We start from the raw sequence: 7,735 nt of genomic DNA on the forward strand, positions 1-7,735 counted from the left end.
GTTTAGATGCTCGTATTTTTCCAATGTGCTATTAACGTGTACTTTTGCTTGAAGCTGTACTTTTCCACTGAGACCGTTCACATGCTTATCTTAAGGTTTCGTGCCAGCCTGGCATATTTTCTCTTTACTCCAAGGTCGATCTGCAGGTGCGGACAATGGAAGCTCTGAAAGTGAGTTAATTGGTATAAAATGTTGCAACTTGCGTACCCATCTCCAAGGATAATGTATGCTTAAGTAAAAGCTTGAGAACTGTCGTTTTTGATTGGACAATTTGAAGCTAACCTATGAACCCTCCAATGGAAGACCCTACTGGATTTGAACTGTTGTCTATAAAACCCAGGTGCACGAGAGGAAAGCAGCCATTATTGGACATCCCGCCATTTTGTAGACTTTGCAGCTATTATGGCCCACTTTGCTGCGACGCCATTTTGAAAGAGACTTTGATTCTTTCTCTAATCGAGAGAAAGAGACTTTAGATGATTCTTGCCCTAGAGACTTTAACTTTGATTTAATCCCTTGCATGAAGTAGTAGTTTTACCTTGCCGCCGTGAGGCAATTGCCCCGTCCACCCCTGCCCCTTTTGCCCCGTCCCATGCTGATCGAGAAACGGTACCTGTGAGACGAAGACTTCCTTGATTGCTGATCGTAATTGGTAAATATGAAAGGAAAATTGTAAAATTGCATTGTGTTTCTTTTAGGTAACCAACTGCTGATTTTGATAAGAGCCCTAGTTAGGAGTTTTTCTAAATTAATGTTGCTAAATTGTTTTTGCATGAAGTCCCACATGCCGATGCTAATTTGAGGTTAGACGAGGATTCCATATGTCGCACGATGCAATTTGAGATCTTGTTATGCTGACTAAATGTATGCAATTAGTTCGCTACAGATTATCGTATTAGTGATTTGCATTGCTATTATCGAATGCCTTGTGATTCAAATGCTACATAGATTGCACCTGTTTCGCCGTTATGGACAGCTATTAATGTCCATATATGTTTATCATTTGGTGTTGAGACACATCTATATTGTGCTAGCTTTGTTAATATAGGGAAATAAAATTCACTAACTTTGAATAAACTGGTGTGGTTATTCCTGACTGAAAGGTCAGGGTTCGCCGAAATGTATTCTGGATTAATTGTCAAGTGTTATGTTGATCAAGGTATTGCTTATGTTCGTTATTAATTATTGATTTAAGGAAGTTGACCGATATAGAGTACAGAGAGTCCCACTTAGTCAAAAGATTCATCGGCCTAAAGAGCGTCCGAACACAGGTAAAATTATTAGTACAGACCGCTCTATCACTTCTGAGTCTTTGGCGAAACCCGGGATTGAACCAGGGACCTTTAGATCTTCAGTCTAACGCTCTCCCAACTGAGCTATTTCGGCCAGTTGTCAGAGAATACCTTCCTGATGATTCTTAATCATTGTAGGCAACAAGTGGGCACCCGATCAATCACTAGGAGGGTACATCTATGTGTTAAAGTATGCGGTATCCTTCTGCAGCTAACTGGGCACAATTAGTCAATTTCTTTTTTATTCCGCAAGCTAGGTATTTCTTTTTTTCTAAACGCTAAATAGGCTAGCAATCTAATACACAGAAATGTGTGGCATGAGGAAGCAAGCTATATCATCTGACACTTTGGTCCAAGGTTAGATGGAAAATGATGCAGGCTACAGTTTACCCTAAAATCAAGATAGAAACGGCAAATAATGGAAGTCAAAGCTGAAGGCAAGAGAGGTGGAATCCATTTTCAAAGGAAGATAGAAAACACGTACTGTCTTGTACTGATGGTATGTCAATTGGGTTGATGAAAGGTTTTATTAATTAAATAAAACGTCACCGGAAGCTGACTCCAAAAAAGAAACATGCCTGACGAACTAGCTGCTCAGTCTTTGACCAAACCAAGGATTTAACCAGGGACCCTTAGATCTAAAGTTTGACGCTCTCGCAACTGAGCTCTTTCAGCCCGTTTTTTCACAGTGCCTTCCTTATTATTGTTAATCATTGTAGACAAGAAATATAAGTCGCAATCATTCACTCTGAGGGTACAGCTATGTGTTACACTTTGCTGTATCCTTCTGTAGCTAACTGGGGGCAATTACTCCTTTACTTTTTTGCTACGCGAGGTAGGTACTTCTTTTTTTCTAAACTCTGAATAGGCTACCACTCTCATAAACAGAAATGTGTGGCATGACTAAGCAAGCTATATCATCTGACAGGTTGGCTCATGGGAAAATGGAAGATGACGCCGGCTACGGTTTACATCAAAATCAAGATAGAAACGGGAAATAATGGAAGTCAAAGCTGAAGGCAAGAGAGGTGGAAGCCATTTTGAAAGGAAGATAGAAAATAAGTTCTCTTTTGTACCGATGGCATGTCGATCAGGTTGATGCAAGTTTTTATCAATGAAATAAAATGTCACTTGAGAGTGACTCCAAGAAAGAAATATGCCTAACAAGCTGTCTTCTGAGTCTTTGCCGAAACCCGGGATTGAACCAGGGACCTTTAGATCTTCAGTCTAACGCTCTCCCAACTGAGCTATTTCGGCCAGTTATTTCACAGGTCCCTCCGTATTCTTCTTAATCATTGTAGACAAGACATACACCTCGAAATCATTCACTTTGAGGGTACAGCTATGTCTTAAACTTCCGGTATCCTTCTGCAGCTAACTGGGTGCAATTACTCATTTACTTTTTTGGTGCGCAACGTAGGTACTTCTTTTATTCCAAACTCTGAATAGGCACACAAATGTGTGAGATGAGTAAGCAAGCTATATCATCTGACAGCTTAGTTCATGGGAAAATGGAAGATGAGGCAGCCTAAGCTTTACATTAAAATCAAGATAGAAACTGGAAATAATGGAAGTCAAAGCTGAAGGCAAGAGTGGTGGAAGCCATTTTGAAAGGAAGATAGAACGCAAGTGCTGTGCTCTACTGATGGTCTGTCGATCAGGTTATTAAAAGGTTTCATCTATGAACTAAAAAGTCAACTGAAGCTGACTCCAAGAGAGAACTACACCTAATTAGCTAGGTGCTCAGTGCTTGCCGAAACCTGAGATTGAACCAGGAACCTTTAGATCTTCAGTCTAACGCTCTCCCAACTGAGCTATTTCGGCCAGTTATCAGAGGGTATCTTCCTGATGATTCTTAATCATTGTAGGCAACAAGTGGGCATCTGATCAATCACTAGGAGGGTACAGTTATGTGTTAAAGTATGCTGTATCCTTCTTCAGCTAACTGGGCACAATTAGTCAATTTCTTTTTTATTGCGCAAGCTAGGTATTTCTTTTTTTCTAAACGCTAAATAGGCTAGCAATCTAATACACAGAAATGTGTGGCATGAGGAAGCAAGCTATATCATCTGACACTTTGGTCCAAGGTTAGATGGAAAATGATGCAGGCTACAGTTTACCCTAAAATCAAGATAGAAACGGCAAATAATGGAAGTCAAAGCTGAAGGCAAGAGAGGTGGAAGCCATTTTGAAAGGAAGATAGAACGCAAGTGCTGTGCTCTACTGATGGTATGTCGATCAGGTTATTAAAAGGTTTCATCTATGAACTAAAATGTCTACTGAAGCTGACTCCAAGAGAGAACTACACCTAATTAGCTAGGTGCTCAGTCCTTGTCGAAACCCGGGATTGAACCAGGAACCTTTAGATCTTCAGTCTAACGCTCTCCAAACTGAGCTATTTCAGCCAGTTGTCAGAGAATACCTTCCTGATGAGTCTTAATAATTGTAGGCAACAAGAGGGCATCTGATCAATCACTAGGAGGGTACATCTATGTGTTAAAGTATGCTGTCCCCTTCTGCAGCTAACTGGGCACAATTAGTCAATTTCATTTTTATTGCGCAAGCTAGGTATTTCTTTTTTTCTAAACGCTAAATAGGCTAGCAATCTAATACACAGAAATGTGTGGCATGAGGAAGCAAGCTATATCATCTGACACTATGGTCCAAGGTTAGATGGAAAATGATGCAGGCTACAGTTTACCCTAAAATCAAGATAGAAACGGCAAATAATGGAAGTCAAAGCTGAAGGCAAGAGGGAAGATAGAAAACACGTACTGTCTTGTACTGATGGTATGTCAATTGGGTTGATGAAAGGTTTTATTAATTAAATAAAACGTCACCGGAAGCTGACTCCAAAAAAGAAACATGCCTGACGAACTAGCTGCTCAGTCTTTGACCAAACCAAGGATTTAACCAGGGACCCTTAGATCTAAAGTTTGACGCTCTCGCAACTGAGCTCTTTCAGCCCGTTTTTTCACAGTGCCTTCCTTATTATTGTTAATCATTGTAGACAAGAAATAGAAGTCGCAATCATTCACTGTGAGGGTACAGCTATGTGTTACACTTTGCTGTATCCTTCTGTAGCTAACTGGGGGCAATTACTCCTTTACTTTTTTGCTACGCGAGGTAGGTACTTCTTTTTTTCTAAACTCTGAATAGGCTACCACTCTCATAAACAGAAATGTGTGGCATGACTAAGCAAGCTATATCATCTGACAGTTTGGCTCATGGGAAAATGGAAGATGATGCAGGCTACGGTTTACATTAAAACCAAGATAGAAACGGGAAATAATGGAAGTCAAAGCTGAAGGCAAGAGAGGTGGAAGCCATTTTGAAAGGAAGATAGAAAATAAGTGCTCTTTTGTACCGATGGCATGTCGATCAGGTTGATGCAAGTTTTTATCAATGAAATAAAATGTCACTTGAGAGTGACTCCAAGAAAGAAACATGCCTAACAAGCTGAGTGCTTGGTCTTTGGCACAACCCAGGATTGGACCAAGGACCTTTTTTATCTTTAGTCTAACATTCTCCCAACTGAGATATTTTAGCCAGGTGTCACGAAAAGCTTTCCGTATCATTTTTAATCGTTGTAGACAAGACACAGAAGTCTAAATCATTCACTGTGAGGGTACAGCTATGTCTTAAACTTTGTTGTATCCTTCTGCATTTAACTGGGTGTAATTAGGGAATTCGTTTTTTATTGTGCAAGCTAGGTATTTCTTTTTTTCTAAACTCTAAATAGGCTAGCAATCTAATGCACAGAAATGTGTGGCATGAGTAAGCAAGCTATTTCATCGGACAGCTTGGTTCATGGGAAAATGGAAGATGATGCAGCCTAAGGTTTACATTAAAATCAAGATAGAAACTGGAAATAATGGAAGTCAAAGCTGAAGGCAAGAGAGGTGGAAGCCATTTTGAAAGGAAGATGGAACGCAAGTGCTGTGCTCTACTGATGGTATGTCAATCAGGTTATTAAAAGGTTTCATCTATGAACTAAAATGTCTACTGAAGCTGACTCCAAGAGAGAACTACACCTAATTAGCTAGGTGCTCAGTCCTTGCCGAAACCCGGGATTAAACCAGGGACCTTTAGATCTTCAATCTAACGCTCTCCCAACTGAGCTATTTCGGCCAGTTTTCAGAGAATACCTTCCTGATGATTCTTAATCATTGTAGGCAACAAGTGGGCATCTGATCAATCACTAGGAGGGTACATCTATGTGTTAAAGTATGCTGTATCCTTCTGCAACTAACTGGGCACAATTAGTCAATTTATTTTTTATTGCGCAAGCTAGGTATTTCTTTTTTTCTAAACGCTAAATAGGCTAGCAATCTAATACACAGAAATGTGTGGCATGAGGAAGCAAGCTATATCATCTGACACTTTGGTCCAAGGTTAGATGGAAAATGATGCAGGCTACAGTTTACCCTAAAATCGAGATAGAAACGGGAAATAATGGAAGTCAAAGCTGAAGGCAAGAGAGTGGGAATCCATTTTCAAAGGAAGATAGAAAACACGTACTGTCTTGTACTGATGGTATGTCAATTAGGTTGAAGAAAGGTTTGATCAATTAAATAAAACGTCACCAGAAGCTGAATCCAAGAAAGAAACACGCCTAACAAGCTGTCTTCTGAGTCTTTGCCGAACCCCGGGATTGAACCAGGGACTTTTAGATTTTCAGTCTAACGCTCTCCCAACTGAGCTATTTCGGCCACTTATTTCACAGGTCCCTCCGTATTCTTCTTAATCATTGTAGACAAGACATACAACTCGAAACCATTCACTTTGAGGGTACAGCTATGTCTTAAACTTCCGGTATCCTTCTGCAGCTAAGTGGGTGCAATTACTCATTTACTTTTTTGGTGCGCAACCTAGGTACTTCTTTTATTCCAAACTCTGAATAGGCACACAAATGTGTGGGATGAGTAAGCAAGCTATATCATCTGACAGCTTGGTTCATGGGAAAATGGAAGATGATGCAGCCTAAGCTTTAAATTAAAATCAAGATAGAAACTGGAAATAATGGAAGTCAAAGCTGAAGGCAAGAGAGGTGGAAGCCATTTTGAAAGGAAGATAGAACGCACGTGCTGTGCTCTACTGATGGTATGTCAATCAGGTTATTAAAAGGTTTCATCTATGAACTAAAATGTCTACTGAAGCTGACTCCAAGAGAGAACTACACCTAATTAGCTAGGTGCTCAGTCCTTGCCGAAACCCGGGATTAAACCAGGGACCTTTAAATCTTCAATCTAACGCTCTCCCAACTGAGCTATTTCGGCCAGTTTTCAGAGAATACCTTCCTGATGATTCTTAATCATTGTAGGCAACAAGTGGGCATCTGATCAATCACTAGGAGGGTACAGTTATGTGTTAAAGTATGCTGTATCCTTCTTCAGCTAACTGGGCACAATTAGTCAATTTCTTTTTTATTGCGCAAGCTAGGTATTTCTTTTTTTCTAAACGCTAAATAGGCTAGCAATCTAATACACAGAAAAGTGTGGCATGAGGAAGCAAGCTATATCATCTGACACTTTGGTCCAAGGTTAGATGGAAAATGATGCAGGCTACAGTTTACCCTAAAATCGAGATAGAAACGGGAAATAATGGAAGTCAAAGCTGAAGGCAAGAGAGGTGGAAGCCATTTTGAAAGGAAGATAGAAAATAAGTGCTCTTTTGTACCGATGGCATGTCGATCAGGTTGATGCAAGTTTTTATCAATGAAATAAAATGTCCCTTGAGAGTGACTCCAAGAAAGAAACATGCCTAACAAGCTGAGTGCTTGGTCTTTGGCACAACCCAGGATTGAACCAAGGACCTTTTTTATCTTTAGTCTAACATTCTCCCAACTGAGATATTTAAACCAGGTGTCATGAAAAGCTTTCCGTATCATTTTTAATCATTGTAGACAAGACACAGAAGTCTAAATCATTCACTGTGAGGGTACAGCTATGTCTTAAACTTTGCTGTATCCTTCTCCAGTTAACTGGGTGTAATTAGGGAATTCGTTTTTTATTGTGCAAGCTAGGTATTTCTTTTTTTCTAAACTCTAAATAGGCTAGCAATCTAATGCACAGAAATGTGTGGCATGAGTAAACAAGCTATTTCATCCGACACTTTGGTTCATGGAAAGATGGAGACTGATGCAGACTGCGGTTTACCTAAAAATCAAGACAGAAACAGTAAATAATGGAAGTCAAAGCTGAAGGCAAGAGAGGTGGAATCCATTTTGAAAGGAAGATAGAAAACAAGTACTGTCTTGTACTGATGGTATGTCAATTAGGTTGATGAAAGGTTTTATCAATTAAATAAGACGTCACCAGAAGCTGAATCCAAGAAAGAAACACGCCTAACAAGCTGTCTTCTGAGTCTTTGCCGAAACCCGGGATTGAACCAGGGACCTTTAGATCTTCAGTCTAACGCTCTCCCAACTGAGCTATATCGGC

General features: G+C 40.0%; 2 non-coding genes across 2 annotated transcripts; both read right to left on the reverse strand.

Annotated features, from left to right (window-relative positions):
- Nucleotides 1-2,476: 2,476 nt before the first annotated feature.
- TRNAF-GAA (transfer RNA phenylalanine (anticodon GAA)) lies at nt 2,477-2,549 on the reverse strand. Its single transcript has one exon. It is a non-coding gene; the product is annotated as a tRNA-Phe (tRNA).
- Nucleotides 2,550-7,662: 5,113 nt separating this feature from the next.
- TRNAF-GAA (transfer RNA phenylalanine (anticodon GAA)) lies at nt 7,663-7,735 on the reverse strand. The gene has a single exon. It is a non-coding gene; the product is annotated as a tRNA-Phe (tRNA).

Source organism: Pleurodeles waltl, chromosome 8 (assembly GCF_031143425.1).
Source record: "Pleurodeles waltl isolate 20211129_DDA chromosome 8, aPleWal1.hap1.20221129, whole genome shotgun sequence".
NCBI lineage: Eukaryota > Metazoa > Chordata > Amphibia > Caudata > Salamandridae > Pleurodeles > Pleurodeles waltl.